The sequence below is a fragment of the Chelonia mydas genome, chromosome 1 (assembly GCF_015237465.2).
Source record: "Chelonia mydas isolate rCheMyd1 chromosome 1, rCheMyd1.pri.v2, whole genome shotgun sequence".
NCBI lineage: Eukaryota > Metazoa > Chordata > Testudines > Cheloniidae > Chelonia > Chelonia mydas.
Genome location: NC_057849.1, coordinates 201,220,849 through 201,241,706, shown reverse-complemented (window position 1 = coordinate 201,241,706; position 20,858 = coordinate 201,220,849). Strand labels below are relative to the sequence as shown.

Genomic DNA, 20,858 nt, shown 5'->3' with positions numbered 1-20,858 from the left:
CACACCGTCGACACGAGTGTAGCGTGGACATGCAAAAGCAATATAATTACTGCATTGGTTGTTCATTGATGTAACTTAGGTTGACTTAATTTTGTAGTGTAGGCTTGCCCTGAGTCAGAGTGAAGCAATCGTTTCCTGCTCTAGGGAGGAAGCAGATACATGTACAGCAGAGACAGGGAGAAGTGAATATTTCTGAGCTGTTCTCTAGGTCTTGTCATCTCATTGTCTTTGCCTCCTGCTGGCAGTTTACTGCAAAACTCTATGACTGGAAGTTAGACTCATGTAGACACCACACAGACATCACACACACTTCACTCAGGCAGCCATGGATGCAACATATGCATCACACATGTACTTCTTACCCTACACATGCACACAAACACCAAACATGCACCCACATCCTTACCAACACACCACATGTGTATGCATACACACAAGCACGCATAGTTCTGCTTTACTGTGCAGTAGAGGCTTCAGCTGGAGTAGTGTGTCCAGTTTTGGGTGCTACACTTTAAGAAAAACATGGACAAACTGAAGACATTCTCAAGGGCACCAACAAAAGTGTCAAGAGGTTTAGAAAACGTGAACCATGAAGAAAGGTTGAAAGATTTGGGCATATTTAGTCTAGACAAGAGAAGACTTAGTGGGGACAGGATAACAGCCTTCAAATATGTAAAAGATTGTTATAAAGAAGATGATGATCAATTGTTCTCCATGCCCACAGACAGTAGGGCAAGTAGTAATTGGTTTAATCTGCAGCAAGGGAGATATAGGGTTGCATATTAGAAAAAAGCTTTTTAACTGTAAGGATAGCTAGGCATAGCAACATGTTAGGGGAGGCTGCAGAATCCCCATCACTGGAGGTTTGTAAGAACAGGTTAGACAAACATCTGTCAAGGATGGTCTAGATTTGCTTCATCCTGCGTCAGTCAGGGGGAATGGAACAGACTTCTTGAGGGCCCTTCCACTAGGAAATGCAAAGTTAAGTACGTGCCGCCCTCACAACACAACCTGAATTCTGCCCCCTCTAGCTGGTAGTAGGCACTGGGAATCTCTCTCTTGAACTCATCAAAACTAGATGCCTTCCTGGAAGATACTTTCGTCAAACACAAGGCATTAGGCTAAATACAGCAGAAACTGGGTGAAAAACACAGCCACAGCACCTGGTCTTATCAGCCACTCTGAGACCTGACAAACTTGAATGAAATTCTGTGGCCTGTGTTACACAGGAGGTGAGACTAGATGATCAAATGGTCCTGTCTAGCCTTAAAATTTATAATAAATATATTTGACACCACAACCTCTGGCTAAATGCCAAAAACCACCTGGGATGTGAGACTGTCCTTTTCTTTCCCTGTTATATTTCTTTTTCCTCTCTCTTTCTCTTTCTCTCTCGCTCTCTCTTTTTCCTTCTAAGAAGAGTCCATTCTGCAGGTATGGCCTTCATTCTTTGTTCCTAGATATGTATACATGTAGCTACGTTTGGCAAAATTCAAGTTTTATTTTTTTACAATTTTGATGATTAATATAGATTTTTTTCAGGTTTTTAACTATGTTAATTTTTACAGGTGCAGGAAACTAATGGGGTTAGGGTTAGGGTTAGGGCAGCGCTGTCAGCAGGGCTGAAGGGGTTCCCAGCACTGACAATGGGGCTGCAGAGGGCTCCCTGCATGGCCAAGGGACTCAGGAAACCTGGATGCAAGGTGTGGGGGAGGCTGTGGTCCTGGCCCAGGGGAGCAGAGATCACCCAACCCCCGAGTCAGGGCTACAAAGAGGAAAAGCCCCCAGCTGCGTGGAAGGTCACCCAAATGCTGAACAGTTCCTGCCTGGGGACAGCCCCTGCAATCCTGGCTGGTGAGTGAGTGAGTGGGGTCATGACAGTGGTGCTGCAGATGGCTACCTGCACTGCTGCAGGGGTGGTGACACCTGACACCTGATGAAGGTGAGGGGGAGGCTATGGTCCTGGTGGGGCAGAGCAGAGACACCTGGGCCAGAGCCATGAGAAGGAGGATGAGCCCTTGGCTGCGTGGGAGAACATAACATAAGAACTGCCATACCAGGCTAGACCAAAGGTCCATCTAGCCCAGTATCCTGTCTCCCGACAGGGGCCAGTGCCAGGTGCTCCAGCAGGAACGAACAGAACACGGCAATCATCAAGTGATCCATCCCCTGTCACCCATTCCCAGCTTCTGGTAAACAGAGGCTAGGGACACCATCACTGCCCATCCTGGCTAATAGCCATTCATGGACCTATCCTCCATGAATCTATCTAGTTCTTTTTTTAACCCTGTTATTGTCTTGGCCTTCACAATACTCTCTGGCAAAGAGTTCCACAGACTGACTGTGTGTTGAGTATAGAAATACTTCTTTTTGTTTGTTTTAAACCTGCTGCCTATTAATTTCACTTGGTGACCCCTAGTTCTTGTATTATGAGACTGCGTAAATAACACTTCCCTATTTACTTTCTCCACACCCGTCATGATTGTACAGACCTCTGTCATATCCCCTTTAGTTGTCTCTTTTCCAAGCTGAAAAGTCCCAATTTTATTACTGTCTCCTCATACAGAAGGTGTTCCATACCCCTAATAATTTTTGTTGCCTTTTTCTGAAAACTTTTCCAATTCCAATATATATTTTTTTGAGATGGGGCAACCACATCTGCATGCAGTATTCAAGATGTAGGCATACCATGGATTTATATAGAGGTAATATGATATTTTCTGTCTTACTATCTATCCCTCCCTCAATGATTCCCAACATTCTGTTAGCTTTGTTGATTGCCACAGCACTTTGAGTGGATGTTTTCAGAGAACTATCCACGACTCCAAGATCTCTCTCTTGAGTAACAGCTAATTTCGACCCCATCATTTTATATGTATAGTTGGGATTATATTTTCCAATGTGCATTACTTCATTTATCAACACTGAATTTCATCTGCCATTTTGTTGCCCAGTCACCCAGTTTTGTGAGATCCCTTTGTAGCTCTTTGCAGTCTGCTTTGGATTTAACGATCTTGAGTATTTTTTTTATCATCTCCAAATTTTGCCACCTCACTGTTTACCCCTTTTCCAGATCATTTATGAATATGTTGAATAGTGCAGGTCCCAGTACAGACCCCTGGTGGACACCATTATTTACCTCTCTCCATTCTGAAAACTGACCATTTATTCCTACCCTTTGTTATCTGTCTTTTAACCAGTTACCAGTCCATGAGAAAACCTTCCCTCTTATCCCATGACAGCTTACTTTGCTTAAATAAAGCAGAGGCCACCCTACTGCTGAATGGTAGGCGAGAGGTCCTGGAGGCCAAATTTAGATTGCTGGGGAAGAGATTAAAGTCCAGGACTTCATGGTAACATTCTCTGAAATATTTCCAATTCTACATGCAGGGCCAGAAAGACAGGCAGAACTGCAGGGTCTCAATTAGTTGATGACACGATGATGTAAGGAGGAGGGCTTTAGGTTTATTAGGAGCTCGGGAACCACTGGGAAAGGAGTATCCCATATGGGAAGGATGGGCTCCACCTAAACCAAAACAGAACCAGACTGGTGGGATATAAAATTAAAAAGGTTGTAGAAGATTTTTTTAAATTAAAGGGCTGAGGAAAAGCCAACAGGTGTGGAAAAGCACATGGTTTGGGCTCAGACACCCCTTAGGGATGAATTTATTAAAGGGGACTCTATATCCTAGTAAAGAAGATCGGAATGAAGTTGGTAAAGTACAGGGAGGAGCTACAGAGGAACAGTCAAACAAAATAGAGTCCCATATAAATATAACTCATGAAGGCAGGCAACTGAATATTGACAAACTGTACAAATGCTTATTTAAAAATGCTAGAAGTCTACATACTAAGATGGGTGAATTACAGTGGCTGGCATTAAATGTGGACATTGATATAACAGGCACGGTGGAAACTTGGTGGAATCAAAGGACATGGTAGTACCAGGGTACAAAATAAATAGGAATGACAGAGTAGGTCACTTTGAGTAGTAGTACTATATGTGAAAGAAAGCAGAGAGTCAAATAAAGTGAAAATCTTAAATGAATTAAACTGTACCATGGAATTTTTATTCATAAAAAGTCTATGCTTGAACAGTAAAAGTATAGCAGTAGGAATATACTACCGATCACCTGCCCAGGATGTGACTGTAATTGTGAAATGTTCGGGGAGATAAGAGAGGCTACAAGGGCAGAAAATGCAATAATAATGGGGCACTTCAACTATCTTCATATTGACTGGGTAAATCTCACCCAGGAAGGGATGCAGAGATAAAATTTCTAGACACCATAAATTACTGCTTCTTGGAACAGCTTGTCCTGGAACCCAAAACGGAAGAGGCAATTCTTGATTTAGTTCTAAGTGGAGAACAGGATCTGGTCCGAGATGTGCACATAACTGAACCACTTGGTAATAGAGATCATAATGTAATTAAATTTGACATCCTCATCGGGGAGAAAATGCCAAAGAAACCCACCACACTAGCATTTAACTTCAAAAAGGGGAACTACACAAAAATGAGGAAGCTAGTTAAACGGAAATTAAAAGGCACAGTCACAAGGGGGAAATTTCTGTAAATTATTTAAAAACACTGAAAGAGAGGATCAAAGCAAATTTATACTCCAAATCAAAAAAAGTAAGAGGACCAAAATAATAATAATAATAATAACAATAATAATAATGCCAACATGGCTAAATAGCACAGTAAAAGTGACAGAGGCAAAAAGGCATCCTTTAAAAAAAAACAGGAAGTCAAATCCTACTGTGGGAAATTAGAAAGGAACATAAACTCTGGCAAGTCAAGGTAAAAGTATAATAAGGCAGGACAAGAAAGAATTTGAAGATCAACTAGCTAAAGACACAAAAACTAACAGCAACATTTTTTAAGGTACGGCAGAAGCAGGAAGCCTGCCGAACAGTCAGTGGAGCCAGTGGACAATGGAGGTGCTAAAGGAGCACTCAAGGAAGACAAGGACACTGCAGAGAAGCTAAATTAATTCTTTGCATTGGTCTTCACTACAAAGGATGTGGGGGAGATTCTTTCTTTCTTTTTGGTGACAAATCTGAAGAGCTGTTCCAGACTGAGATGTCAATAGAGGAGGTTTTGAAACAAACTGATAAATTAGACAGTAATAAGACACTAGGATCAGATGGTATTCACCCAAGAGTTCTGAAGGAATTCAAATATGAAGTTGCAGAACTACTAACTGTGATATGCAAACAGAAAAGGAGTACTTGTGGCACCTTAGAGACTAACCAATTTATTTGAGCATAAGCTTTCGTGAGCTACAGCTCACTGCATCCGATGAAGTGAGGTGTAGCTCATGAAAGCTTATGCTCAAATAAATTGGTTAGTCTCTAAGGTGCCACAAGTACTCCTTTTCTTTTTGCGAATACAGACTAACACGGCTGTTACTCTGATAACTGTGATATGTATTCTACCTCTTAAATCAGCCTCTATACCAGATGCCTGGAAGGTAGCTAATGTAAGGCAGATTTTTAAAAAGGCTTTGGAGGCAATCCTGGCAATTATAGGCCAATAAGCCTACCTTCAGTACCAGGCAAACTGGTTGAAATTATAGTAAAGAACAGAATTATCAGACACATAGTTGAACACAACTTGTTAGGGAAGATTCAACACAGCTTCTCTAAAGGGAAATAATGCTTCACCAATCTATAAGAATTCTCTGAGGGGATCAACAAGCATGTGGAAAAGGGTGATCTAGTGGATATCATGCTCTTGGACTTTCAGAAAGCTTTTGACAGTGCCTTTCACCAAAGGCTCTTCAGCAAACTAAGCAGTCATGGGCATGAAGTAACACAGGAAGCTATCTGAGCACCTGGTTGGCTGCTATTATGTACCTGATTACCTGGCTCCTGAGCCTGGTTCCTATCTTCTTTATACCAGACCCCCATCTATTCCCAGTTCCTGCTTGCCTGCCTTACTCCAGGTCCCCACTCCTATGCCTTTGCCCTGATGCTGTCTCTGGCTCTGGCCCCTGGCTTGGCACCAGACACTGTCTCCAGCTCTGACCACCCACACTCCAGTCATTGCAATTACCTCATCTCAAAAAGGATATAGTAGAATTGGAAAGGTACAGAGAAGGGCAACAAAAATGATTAGGCGTATGGAAGAGCTTCCATATGAGGAGAAATTAAAAAGACTGAGACTGTTCAGCTTAGAGAAAAGATGACTAAAGGGAATATGATAGAGGTCTATAAAATCATGAATCATGGGGAGAATGTGAATCGGGAAGTGTTATTTACCCCTTCACATAACACAAGAACCAGGGGGTCACCCAATGAAATTAATAGGCAGCAGGATTAAAATAAACATAAGGAAGTAATTCTTCACACAACACACAGTCAACTTGAGGAACACATTGCCATGGGATGCTGTGAAGGCCAAAAGTATAAATAGGTTAAAAAAAATTAGATAGGTTCATGGAGGATAGGTCCATCACTGGCTATTAGCTCAGATGGTCAGGGATGCAATCTCATGCTCCAGGTGTCCCTAAACCTCCAACTGCCAGAGGCTGGGACTGGAAAAGAAGGGATGGATCACTTGAAATTGTCCTGTTCTGTTCATTCCCTCTGAAGCATCTGGTACTGGCCACTGTCAGAGGACAAGATACCAGCCTAGATAGACCATTGGTTTGACCCAGTACGGCCATTCTTATGTTATGTTTTTAAGAATTTAACCTTCAGTGTGGATTAGAAGTTCCTTTTTATGGCAGAAGCAGAAGTTGTTTCTGCGAAACTGAAATAGGGCCAGCAAAGAGTCATCAACATTGAGTAGGCCAATCCTGGTGGGACCATGGTTGCTGCCTGCAGAGCCATTTACTCTTAATGACCCTCTGCCAGCAATCCCACTTGATGGCTGAAGCGTGGAAAATCCCACTGTAAGAAGGGAAGGAGGAAAAGGTGTCAAAAGCGGCTTTTAAATATGACATAGTCACTTGCAAGGAGAGCCAGAGCATTACCAGAGCTAGAAGACCCACCAGGAAGAGTGGGCCTGGCCTGGCCTCCCTGAAGAACACTGACCAAAGTTAGGAGTCGACAGAATTGCACTCAGGTATTTGCTGCTTTTCCGTAGATCTTTAATACTCTTGTGTGCTCTCTGAGATTAAAGTGGATGTGTGTTTAAGTTCCTTTGTAAGGCTTGAATTGTCATATGGTCCCTGAAGAGTTAAACTATCAATTGGAGTGCTCACAGAGGAAGAGCTCTGGAGAGAGCATGTATCAACTACTTGGGGAAACTATTGTGCAGCCACAATCCCTAACTTCTCGCCAGCCTTATTTGTTTTCCCATCAATCACTTTTGTACTTGCCTTTGCCCAGATGGCCACCCTGCAGTATGACACTCTTCACAGGGAGAGAGAGTGGTCTGGTTCTTCTTGATGCTTTCAAACCATGTTAAATTCACTCATTCTTAAGCCCCCCCCCCTCCATGTCCCAAAACATACTGTAACCCCCCCATTCAGACAGACACAACCCTGCCCCCCAACATCGACATCTCATCACTTTTCACTTATCTAATTACTTTTTCTGATATGTTACAAAGAGCTAATTTTTACTGTTGATCTGTCAGGGATCTAGATGGACTCTGATATTTACTTAAACCTTGTATTTTAGTTGAGTTAGTTATCGTCAATACAAAAATATTTTTGTTTCTAGTAACACTATAGATACAGTGACACTGAACATGCTGTGAAACATCCATTTCAGAAGCTGCACTACTCTCAGTCATATCACCTTCCATCACACAGAGACAATAAGCATTCTCACTCCTCTGGCCACCACGCTGGAAAGTTTGGAGTTCTAAGGGAGGTTATTTCTGTGGCTCCGAGAGCTTCACACAAGTTCCAGGCAAAATTCGATGTTCTCTGGTCCATACAGCAGAGTTTGACTAAAAGATTTCCCCCCTGCATACATGAACTTTGTGGAATTAACCATATATAGGGAAAACCGAATTCAACAAGCTCTCAGTTATTGGAGGAAATAGCACACTGGGCACTGGTATTTAAAATCCAACTCAATATAATCTGGATATGGGCCTGAGTTGAAGATTTAGGGTACATTTTTCAAAAGTGAGTTGAGGCCAGCTTTGTAAAGGCATTCAGGCACCTAAAGATACAGATAGACATTTAATGGGATTTTCACAAGTGCTGAGGCCCCTAACACCCTGGGAATTTTCAAAGTCCCACTAAGCACCCATCTGTGTCTTTAGGTGCCTAAATACCTATAAAACTCTGGCCCTTAGGAACTTAAGTCCCACTGACCTTCAAACACTTACATTACTTTTGAAAATGGGAGTTAGGCTCCCCAACTCCCTTAGGCACCTCTGAAAATTGTATCCCTAGTTCAATACTGAAAGGATGAGAGGGTCCATCTATATAAATGTCAGCAGAGAAGACAAAGGCAAGGTGATTAGGTATTTTAAAGATAGTAAGTTAGAACCTGACCTGACTTGAGGTGAAAGAAACCGCCTAAAAAAGAGCTCTGTTTTCTGCTTCATTGCTTAATTCTCCTCTCCAAATTGCCCAGTGGATAACACAACTGTATATGCTGAACAAATGCAGAAATGCAACAGAGATGTATGAGGATAATCACCTTGCAGAGCTGAACTCAAAAGAGAATTCTTCCCAGAGACTGACTTGATCTCAAAAACCTCTGAGATGTGAGATGCACTGGTTCATTCCTTCACACATCCCAGCAGCTGAAATCTGTGACATATCAGCAGTGGAATGGCTCTTGCATCTGAAGACACTGACTATTCCTTTTTGGCTCCTCTTCATCTTCAGCTCCTACAGTTTGTCATGGCTGTTATGTTTTATTCTGTTGCACAACTTCAAGTTCTGCAAAACATGATTGAGAGAGATTTTAAGACACTCAAGCAAACCAAGAGTTTGTCTACACAGGGGGTTTAAACTAGACTAAGTCAACTGGACTAGTAACTAGTCTAGTGCTTGCATACACATGATACAATTCATTATAGTACACTAACTCCATATTTATCACAAACTCTGGAATCCTATTTCAAAGTGCACTAAGTTTGATGATAAAAAGAAAAGGAGTACTTGTGGCACCTTAGAGACTAACCAATTTATTTGAGCATAAGCTTTCGTGAGCTACAGCTCACTTCATCGGATGCATACTGTGGAAAGTGTAGAAGATCTTATTATATACACACAAAACATGAAAAAATACCTCCTCCCACCCCACTCTCCTGCTGGTAATAGCTTATCTAAAGTGATCACTCTCCTTACAATGTGTATGATAATCAAGGTGGGCCATTTCCAACACAAATCCAGGTTTTCTCACCCCCCCCCCCCAACACACACACAAACTCACTCTCCTGCTGGTAATAGCTTATCCAAAGTGACCCCTCTCCTTACATTGTGTATGATAATCAAGGTGGGCCATTTCCAGCACAAATCCAGGGTTTAACAAGAACGTCTGGGGGGGCAGGGTAGGAAAAAACAAGGGGAAATAGGCTACCTTGCATAATGACTAAGCTACTCGCAGTCTCTATTCAAGCCTAAGTTAATTGTATCCAATTTGCAAATGAATTCCAATTCAGCAGTTTCTCGCTGGCGTCTGGATTTGAAGTTTTTTTGTTGTAAAATAGCGACTTTCATGTCTGTAATCACGTGACCAGATAGATTGAAGTGTTCTCCGACTGGTTTATGAATGTTATAATTCTTGACATCTGATTTGTGTCCATTTACTCTTTTATGTAGAGACTGTCCAGTTTGACCAATGTACATGGCAGAGGGGCATTGCTGGCACATGATGGCATATATCACATTGGTGGATGTGCAGGTGAACGAGCCTCTGATAGTGTGGCTGATGTTATTAGGCCCTGTGATGGTGTTCCCTGAATAGATATGTGGGCACAGTTGGCAACGGGCTTTGTTGCAAGGATAGGTTCCTGGGTTAGTGGTTCTGTTGTGTGGTATGTGGTTGTTGGTGAGTATTTGCTTCAGGTTGGGGGGCTGTCTGTAGGCAAGGACTGGCCTGTCTCCCAAGATTTGTGAGAGTGTTGGGTCATCCTTCAGGATAGGTTGTAGATCCTTAATAATGCGTTGGAGGGGTTTTAGTTGGGGGCTGAAGGTGACGGCTAGTGGTGTTCTGTTATTTTCTTTGTTAGGCCTGTCCTGTAGTAGGTGACTTCTGGGAACTCTTCTGGCTCCATCAATCTGTTTCTTCACTTCTGCAGGTGGATATTGTAGTTGTAAGAATGCTTGATAGAGATCTTGTAAGTGTCTGTCTCTGTCTGAGGGGTTGGAGCAAATGCGGTTGTATCGCAGAGCTTGGCTGTAGACAATGGATCGTGTGGTGTGGTCAGGGTGAAAGCTGGAGGCATGTAGGTAGGAATAGCGGTCAGTAGGTTTCCGGTATAGGGTGGTGTTTATGTGACCATCGTTTATTAGCACTGTAGTGTCCAGGAAATGGATCTCTTGTGTGGACTGGACCAGGCTGAGGTTGATGGTGGGATGGAAATTGTTGAAATCATGGTGGAATTCCTCAAGAGCTTCTTTTCCATGGGTCCAGATGATGAAGATGTCATCAATATAGAGCAAGTAGAGTAGGGGCATTAGGGGACGAGAGCTGAGGAAGCGTTGTTCTAAATCAGCCATAAAAATGTTGGCATACTGTGGGGCCATGCGGGTACCCATAGCAGTGCCGCTGATCTGAAGGTATACATTGTCCCCAAATGTAAAATAGTTATGGGTAAGGACAAAGTCACAAAGTTCAGCCACCAGGTTAGCCATGACATTATCGGGGATAGTGTTCTTGACGGCTTGTAGTCCATCTTTGTGTGGAATGTTGGTGTAGAGGGCTTCTACATCCATAGTGGCCAGGATGGTGTTATCAGGAAGATCACCGATGGATTGTAGTTTCCTCAGGAAGTCAGTGGTGTCTCAAAGGTAGCTGGGAGTGCTGGTAGCGTAGGGCCTGAGGAGGGAGTCTACATAGCCAGACAATCCTGCTGTCAGGGTGCCAATGCCTGAGATGATGGGGCGCCCAGGATTTCCAGGTTTATGGATCTTGGGTAGTAGATAGAATCAGGTCAGGGTTCAAGGGGTGTGTCTGTGCGGATTTGATCTTGTGCTTTTTCAGGGAGTTTCTTGAGCAAATGCTGTAGTTGCTTTTGGTAACTCTCAGTGGGATCAGAGGGTAATGGCTTGTAGAAAGTGGTGTTGGAGAGCTGCCGAGCAGCCTCTTGTTCATATTCCAACCTATTCATGATGACAACAGCACCTCCTTTGTCAGCCTATTTGATTATGATGTCAGAGTTGTTTCTGAGGCTGTGGATGGCATTGTGTTCCGCACGGCTGACGTTATGGGGCAAGTGATGCTGCTTTTCCACAATTTCAGCATGTGCACGTCGGTGGAAGCACTCTATGTAGAAGTCCAGTCTGCTGTTTCGACCTTCAGGAGGAGTCCACCTAGAATCCTTCTTTTTGTAGTGTTGGTAGGGAGGTCTCTGTGGATTAGTATGTTGTTCAGAGGTATGTTGGAAATATTCCTTGAGTCGGAGACGTCGAAAATAGGATTCCAGGTCACCACAGAACTGTATCATGTTCATGGGGTTGGAGGGGCAGAAGGAGAGGCCCCGAGATAGGACAGCTGCTTCTGCTGGGCTGAGAGTATAGTTGGATAGGTTAACAATATTGCTGGGTTGGTTGAGGGAACCATTGCTGTAGCCCCTTGTGGCATGTAGTAGTTTAGAAAGTTTAGTGTCCTTTTTCTTTTGTAGAGAAGCAAAGTGTGTGTTGTAAATGGCTTGTCTAGTTTTAGTAAAGTCCAGCCACGAGGAAGTTTGTGTGGAAGGTTGGTTTTTTATGAGAGTATCCATTTTTGAGAGCTCATTCTTAATCTTTCCCTGTTTGCTATAGAGGATGTTGATCAGGTGGTTCCGCAGTTTCTTTGAGAGCGTGTGGCACAAGCTGTCAGCATAGTCTGTGTGGTATGTAGATTGTAATGGATTTTTTACCTTCAGTCCTTTTGGTACGATGTCCATCTGTTTGCATTTGGAAAGGAAGATGATGTCTGTCTGTATCTGTACAAGTTTTTTCATGCAGTTGATAGATTTCCACTCCATACGGCTAAATGCAGTGCCTTGCATAATGACAGGTTTCAGAGTAACAGCCGTGTTAGTCTGTATTTGCAAAAAGAAAAGGAGTACTTGTGGCACCTTAGAGACTAACCAATTTATTTGAGCATAAGCTTTCATGAGCTACAGCTCACTTCATCGGATGCATACTGTGGAAAGTGTAGAAGATCTTATTATATACACACAAAGCATGAAAAAATACCTTCTCCCACCCCACTCTCCTGCTGGTAATAGCTTATCTAAAATGATCACTCTCCTTACAATGTGTATGATAATCGAGTTGGGCCATTTCCAACACAAATCCAGGTTTTCTCACACACCCCCCCCCAACACACACACAAACTCACTCTCCTGCTGGTAATAGCTTATCCAAAGTGACCCCTCTCCTTACATTGTGTATGATAATCAAGGTGGGCCATTTCCAGCACAAATCCAGGGTTTAACAAGAACGTCCAAGGTTCCTTCTCCACTCTGAACTCTAGGGTGCAGATGTGTGGACTTGCATGAAAACCTCCTAAGCTTATTTTTACCAGCTTAGATTAAAACTTCCCCAAGGTACAAACTATTTTACTTTTTGCCCTTGGACTTTATTGCTGCCACCACCAAGCGTCTAACAAATATATAATAGGGAAAGAGCCCGCTTGGAAACGTCTCTTCCCCCGCCCCCCCAGTCCTCCCCAAACCCTACACCCTCTTTCCTGGGGAAGGCTTGATAAAAATCCTCACCAATTTGCATAGGTGAACACAGATCCAAACCCTTGGATCTTAAGAACAATGAAAAAACAATCAGGTTCTTAAAAGAAGAATTTTAATTGAAGAAAAAAAGTAAAAGAATCACCTTTGTAAAATCAGGATGGTAAATACCTTACAGGGTAAACAGATTCAAAACACAGAGAATCCCTCTAGGCAAAACCTTAAGTTACAAAAAGACACAAAAACAGGAATATCCATTCCATTCAGCACAGCTTATTTTCTCAGCCATTTAAAGAAATCATAATCTAACGCATATCTAGCTAAATTACTTACTAAGTTCTAAGACTCCATTCCTTTTCTGTTCCTGGCAAAAGCATCACACAGACAGAGAGAGCCTTTGTTTCTCCCCCTCCTCCAGCTTTGAAAGTATCTTGTCTCCTCATTGGTCATTTTGGTCAGGTGCCAGTGAGGTTATCCTAGCTTCTCAACCCTTTACAGGTGAAAGGGTTTTTCCTCTGGCCAGGAGGGATTTTAAAGGTGTTTACCCTTCCCTTTATATTTATGACAGATGAGATGTGAGTTAGTTCAGTCTATTGTTTGTGTTCATGCAAAGCTGCTGCATACTGCTTTGGCAGTCTTCCAACTGCTATCCCACACAGCTTTGCAGCCACCCATTAGTGACCTGTCTGTTTACCTGCATGCCCTCCACTGCTCCGGTATCAAGTTGACTGGATGTCCCCTCCCCCGTTTAAAAACTGCAGTGTAGCCAAAATTGGCCCATTTGCTCCGGGATTTGAGTATATCAGCATGGCTGCAATAGTACTCCAGAAGCCAACATACCTCAAGCAGCCTCCTGGAGCCATCCTGAGACCCTAGATCTTCATCATCATCTGCTGAGAAACATCAGTGCAGGAAGCTCTTGTGGCCAGACAATGGAATAAAGTTCTTTTTGTGGACATTGTTAAGCAGATGTCTACAAGGGGACAACCAGGATGCTGACCAATGCAGGAGAAAGAGCAAACAGCTCGGGAGAATGTACATTAAAACCAGGGATGCTAGGATAAGTGGAAATGGGAGATGCAGAGGCAACTCCTGGAGGCAGTACAGAGCCAGAATGCTCTGCTTAGGCCAGTGAGAACAACTGCACCTGGGACCCCAGCTCTTTTCAGCCATCTAATGCCTCTGATAACTTTGAGTGTCACCAGTGAACACCAGAAGGCCCAAGAACAAGAAGAGGCAGTGTCCAGGCATATACTCACCTGTGACTTGAATCCCCACTCCCCTTGTTGTGTTCTACTCTCCACTGCAATGTGTCACTTTGAATTTTTGCTTCATTATTGTTTAATTAAAGGTTTCTTTCTGACTGCTACATAATAGACTGTTTAATAATAGAAACAATTAAAAATTCTTTCATAGTCATCAATGCATTTTACCCAGAAAAGTCATAAATTTTAAATAATTCAGCTGCATATTTTCAGGCCTGGCACTCAAAGTAAGAGCAACAGGCATCCCTGGCTGTTTTTCAATTTTCTATTGGAGGTGGTGTCTCGCCTGCTATCGCTTCTGCTCCGGGACACTCCAAGGACTGCAGCGTCCTCTTCAGGACACAGCCCTCAGCTGTGCCATACTCTGTGCTCCCCCTTTCCGGGGGACAGTATCACAGCCCACTGGTCCAGCCACTTCCTCAGTGGCGAGTGTGTGTGTTGAGGGGGTGACAACCTGCGCCCACCTACTACTCCAGGTCCTGGTCCAGGGACCTTGTAGATGGCAGCCCCATGCTGCTTTCCCTCTAATCTCTCAGTATCTTTCCCTGGGCCACTTCCCCATGGCCCTAGCACCTTCTGCACCCTTATCTCAGGGCCTCAGCATGCCAGTCTTAGCATGCAGCCAGGAGCTCGCTCTCACTCCCCTGATCCTGCCCAGCACTGATCTGTCCAGGGTGCTAGCTTTCTTCCTCCTGCAAGGCAACCATTGAGCCCTCCTCAAGCTCCAGGGAGCAACTGAACCTGCTCTGCCGTGCAGCTCTTCTTATATAGGCCTGCCCGGCCCTAATGGGCTGCTCCTCGCAGCCCCTCTCCTATTGGCTGCTTTCTGTGCAGCCTCCCTAGGACTCCATTAACCCCTTACAGGCCAGTGTGGGGCAGACGCCCCATCACACTTGTCCATTTAGCAAGGTAGAGTCTTTATTGAAGGCTTTCTACTATTTAGAACTTCCTGAACTTCCTTAGAACAACCTCCTTCCAAGGATGTTGGCCAGAAAGAATCCAGGCTGTCGGGTGGAGGGCTCTTTGACTCTTGACAAGACCTTGGGCAGGAGTGGAGTTGGAGGGAAGGCATACAGCAGGCTCTTCGACCAGGGTGGCAGGAAGGCATCTGTCAACAAACCCGGGCTGTGGCCTGCTCATGAACAAAAAAGATAACATTTTTGTATGTTCATTTTGCAGACAGGTTCACTTGGGGGGTTCCGCACAGCTGGGAAATGGATGTGATCACATCTGGATGAAGAGACCACTTGTGGTGACTTATGAATGACCTGATTAAGTGATCTACCAGAGCATTCTGAGCCCCTGGAAGGTAAGCAGCTTTCAGGATGATGGAACTGGTGGTGCAGAAATTCCAAAGCAGAAACACTTCTTGGCATAACTTTGTCAACTGGGCCCTCCATTTGTTTACACAGAAGATGGCTGCTGTGTTGTCTGTAAGCACCAACACATTCTGCCTCTTGATATGTGGAAGGAACACCATGCAAGCCAAACAGATGGCCTGAAGCTCCCTTACATTTATATGGAGCTTTAGATCTTGAATAGACCAAAGACCTTGTGCCTGTTAGGGACCTAAGTGAGCTCCCCAGCCTAGAACCAATGCATCTGTGACAAAGGTGAGTGTCTGTTGTAGAGCACCAAAGGGGACTCCCTCACAAATATTCGAGAGTTCTCTCCACCAGTCCAGGCTGTCACTTGAACCACCATGTCCATATGATGATGAGCTGGTGAGTACGCCAAAGCTAGCTCCCTGAAGTGCAGCCTGGCATCCTGTACTATCTAAGCACACGCTACCATGTGCCCTAGACGCTTCAGGCAATTTCACACTGTAGTGACAGAATGTGCGTTTAGATCTAGAGCAATGACCCGCATTGCTTGGAATCTTAACCCTAGCAGGAAAGCCCTGGCCTTTGTAGAGTCCAGGGCTGCCCCAATAAATTCTATTGTCTGTACAGGAGTAGGATATAGTTCACTGTATTGCTTAGAAGCCCCAGAGCACTGAAGGTGGACTGTATGGTGGCTATGCTGGACAGTATCGGAGACCTAGACCAGCCTCTTACTGGCCAATCATCTAGGTAAACGAATATGTGGACTCCTGATTTTTGCAAGACCCCATCTTTTATAATACAACTTATCCTAAAACCAATGCCCCAGAGGGTCATTCCTTTCTGCTATTCAAAAAGGGTGGCTGGCAGGATAAACTATGACCTTTAATACAAATATAAAATCCTACCCCTACAAAGGCTGTGATGGTGGGAGGAGCACAGATTCTATCAGCAGATATTTGAGTACGGCTGCACTGTCTTTGAGAGAAGTTTGAATCCCCTACAAATGTGACATTTGTCACTCACATCTGCCTCACACTTAGGCAGCTGGAGTTTGGGTCACTCACTGGCATGGACTTGTTACATGAGTGACAAGACTTGAAGCCTGGAGAACAAGGCATGAGTTTGGTACCAGTACCAAAATGGGAACTGGCGAATCCATGCTATTAAGTACTAATATAAACTTAATCTTATATCTTAAACTATGTACAAAAACTCTAAACTAGCCTAAAACTAACAGAACAGGTACTACAACAAAGAGGGTGGGACTGCAAATGCAAGGACAGCAGCTCCAACATCATGGGTGGTAGGAAGGAATTGAGAGGGGACGAGGGAGGCTCTGCCTTTATATCTGCATACAGTGGTATGAGGCAGTAAAGGACACTCACACTGCCCTGATGGGTACTGCTGAGGGGGAAATCTCCAATAACTGCACTTGGAGTGCACGCATCGACAGTGGAATGGACAAGTGTAATCACTTGAAGAACAACACTGAACACTGTGTAGTTCATCCAGGAACCGCTTCTCTAGTATCAGTTGCTTGGTGTTCTCCTCTTCTTCCTTGTCCTTGTCCCTCCATTGCCACTGAAGCTGCTGGAAGAGCTGCTGCCACGACAATGTCATCTGCTTGGTGATGTGTTGGGTGAAGTCCAATTCTGAGTTTCATCCAACTTTGAGTGTTGAATATAGCCCAAACAGCCTCTGTGTATTTGTGGTTGCCAGCACAGTGCTGTAGGGCACTGCTGGGTCCATGCTGGCTGACAGGAATTCAAAAACGTTGTTAGTCTGCCTAGAAAGGAAGCACGGGGTGGAGACAGCGGAAACATGGGGTATTTAAAAATGTGAACACTTGGGGCTTCTGCTATGCATCCCACAATGCAGAATGAGAAAAATCCCAGAATGCACAGTGCACAGCAGTGACGCAAAAGAGCATAGGATACTCTCTAAGCAGCAAGCTGCTATCATGTGAACACAATGATGCAAATTGAAAGAGGCATAGCCATCCCATGTGCATGCTATTAGTGCAGGTTACTTGCTGTGAGTTAAATAACATGCATGAAATCAATCTGGTTAAACACCCTTCACATATACACGCTAAGATTGCTACTGGCAGTGACACAAGCCCCAAGATTGCTACTAGCAGTGATATTGTAACTGGCAGAATAAAATTATCTGGTGTGGAATCCATGATGGGAAAACAGATACATTTTACAAGAGCAATAAAGAGCTGGACCTGGAATTATCCCTCTTTTCAGCTGGCAGATGGCAACCTTGAACCATAACCCTCAGAGCCACTTTAGATCACAGTTCTATAAAAGCACTGCCTGGTTTACAGCAGAACGCATCCAATTAAGATTTAAGTTAAAAATAGACAAGGACACAAATGGTATCACAGGCTATAAAATGGGATTAGATACTTAACTCCGGTGATCTTTACCCAGGAACCATGAGTTTGGGTTCTGAAAGGACTATTCCCTATTTTATTGGCAAGGACCTTTTGCTTTCTTTGGGACCACTAATCAAAGATCACTCATTAGGACCATTAGAAGGAAAAGGAGTACTTGTGGCACCTTAGAGACCAACAAATTTATTTGTTAGACTCTAAGGTGCCACAAGTACTCCTTTTCTTTTTACGGATACAAACTAACACGGCTGCTACTCTAGGGCCATTAGATTAGTACTCAGGGGGAAGGCTGCCATCTCTGGCATCACCAACAACAATTTCTGTGCTACCTGGGGTTTTATATGGAAGTCTCCATTTAAAATACTGACCAGGTCTGGCTCTGCTTATGTTACAAGACAACCCCAGATAGACATGTTATAGCTCCCGAGTGTCTTCTCCTTCCCCCAGTCCAGTCTTCAGTTTAGAATTAGTGTTGAGTTCAGAGGAAAAAATGTTGCTGAGTTAGTACTGTACCTGGGGGGAAAGCAGTCTTCTGGTGTACATGCTCATTTAATGTAATGGTAAAATTAAGAGACACCACAGCTGTCTGATCACTCTGTGGTTAATTCACTTCAGGGCTCCTGCTCTTATCAGAAGAGTTGCAGAAGCCTGTAACTCTTATTCGTTCGAGTCATGAAAAGTGGAAAACCAACGGATTTCCTGTGTCCATTTCTCTATTTCAGAGGAACTGTGAATCATGTGCTGACTTAGCCAATGCTAAGTTATAGAAACTACTGACAACAGCAAAACTTTCCTCTGTACAGCCATCTGCTTCCAGGGCAGCCACATGCAATGCCTTCCGTTTAAAAACACAAAGCCCCTTTCGGCATGACAGCTTTTAACAGAATTTGTAACCACTCAGCTCTGTCACACAACAGAGTTACTACTCAGTAACCGTAGGAGCTAAGTGTTGCACCCTGTTAGTAGCCTAGGAGGATACACATTTGTCTATATGTATCCAGTTCAGCACATTGTTTTGTAGTGTAGATGGGACCCCCAGCCATGCCTGTGTAAACAGTTTGGCCTTCCCTCCTTCTAGCATTCTGTGCAGTCAAACATCCCAGAGCTCATTGCCCAGTGGGCTGTTGGTGCTGCTCTGCATGCATGTCCTCTGGGAACCCTATCCCGTGATGAGGCACTATATGCTAGCTGCCCAGATAGCCCAGAATGCACTAAAAGAAATGTGGCCTGGCACATGTTTCTGTTGTGGAAAAGCTGCTGTGTGGGCAAAATTCAGCTGTGTTTGTTGTAACTGGCTCAAATGAGAGTGTCACACGCTGGTTTCTGAATACAGTTGTACCTGTAGCCCGGATGGAATGATGAACGTGGGAATTTTTAGTGATACATTCAGAATCCACGTGTGCGCCTCAGACCATTTCTACACTCGACAGAGGCTACAGCGGCACGGCTACTACAGCGCCGAAGCTATGCCGCTGTCACCCCACCCTGCAAGGGCAGAGTCCAGAGACAGAAGGGTGTTTCTGTCGCTGTAGAAGCTCTACCTCCCCGAGTGACGGTAGCTCGGTTGAGGGAAACATTCTTCCGTTGACCTAGCTACTGCCGCCTGGGGAGGTGGATTACCTACATCAATGGGGAAAAACCTCTTCCATCGATGTAGGAAGCATCTACACCACAGTACCACAGCGGCATAATTGAAGCACTACAGCTGTGCCGCTGTAGCACCCGTAGCCCATAGAGACAGGGAGACCAGATGGATGTGAGGAAGACATGGAATAAGGGGGCGATTGCTTCTGCCAGCGTGCACGCTGCCTTAAGCTTTGCTTCTCCATGAAAACCTAAAGTTTTCTCCGGTGCTGATTTCCAGTTGACTAATAAATGCTGCCTTGTTTTGAAACGGTATCTGTGTTGCTGCAGGTACTTGCTGGGTTGCATTGCTTCCAGAGAAGGTAATGCCTCTCTCAGGAGCATGTGTAATTACTGCTGAGTACACCAAATCCCTAGGGTGCCAATAGCTTGCCCGGTGTACCACAACTCAGAGGCAAGCACTGTCGATGCTTCGGCAGGTAGGCCTTGTAGGCTGGTGGGTCCCAATAGCCACTCAGAGACATGGCTAAGGGAAAAGTTATTTTACTAGGGCTGGTGAGAAAGGTGGTAAATACCCTAGGTACAGATGCCTAAACAGTTACCATTCTAAATGTGCAAGAACGGTTCCTGTTTGGATCCCTGTGGCAGTCCAACTGAGAGTCAGGGCTCTTCAGGCGTACTGCCTGGAGTGCCCTATCGAGTCCAGTCTCTATTCAAAGTAAATTGGAATTTTGCAGGTTTCCAAGCCAGACTCAGTTAGTATCTTTCACCAGGCCCCACTACACTGGCTCCCTGACCAGCTGCTGCTGCTACCCCATAAATCCCACACTGAGCTGCACCTAGCTGTGATGTCCAGCAGTCACAGCCTGTTCCCCATGTGGCTCTGCATTCGTTCCTGTTTCCAGCCTCTCTCCTGCTCCCATGTGATTGCTGCTTCAGCTTCCCTGCAGCTCCCCTTGCCATGTGCTATCCCTCCAAAACAGAGCCTGGCCACTTCTGGCTCAGGACCTTTCCCCTTACCTGGCCAGAGGAAAGGGAAGCGCAATGGCAAGTGGGCTGACGGGAGTGGTAGTCCCGTACTGAGCAAATCCATCACATTGATCTACACAATGTCTACACTGGTGAGCTTACAGCGGCGCTGCTGTAAGATCACTTGTGTAGCCGCTCTATGCCGATGTGAGAGAGCTCTCCCACTGACATCATAAAACCACCTCAGTGAGTAGCGGTAGCTATGCACGCTCTACCACTTATGCCAGTGAAATTTATGTCACTCGGAGGTGTGTTTTTTGAAACCCCTGAACAACATTTTGCCGACATAAGTGTTAGTGTAGAGATGGCCTAAGATGGACATGCTGTGAGAGCTCACGGTGAGATACAGAGGTGCTGGAGCCTGAAGGCCCAGTGTTGCAGTGGGAAAGCTACACAGCTCACCCTTGTAAAAAGTATGGATCCTTGGAATCTAGCAC

At 44.5% G+C, this 20,858-nt stretch overlaps 1 long non-coding RNA gene across 1 annotated transcript in view; it reads right to left on the bottom strand.

The window, feature by feature from the left end:
- Positions 1-5,053: 5,053 nt before the first annotated feature.
- The window catches only part of LOC119567126, a 33,424-nt gene continuing 17,619 nt past the window's right edge, over positions 5,054-20,858 (bottom strand). Inside the window, exon 3 of the long non-coding RNA XR_005226906.2 lies at positions 5,054-8,858. This is a non-coding gene — a long non-coding RNA (uncharacterized LOC119567126). The remainder of the gene's footprint in view (positions 8,859-20,858) is intronic.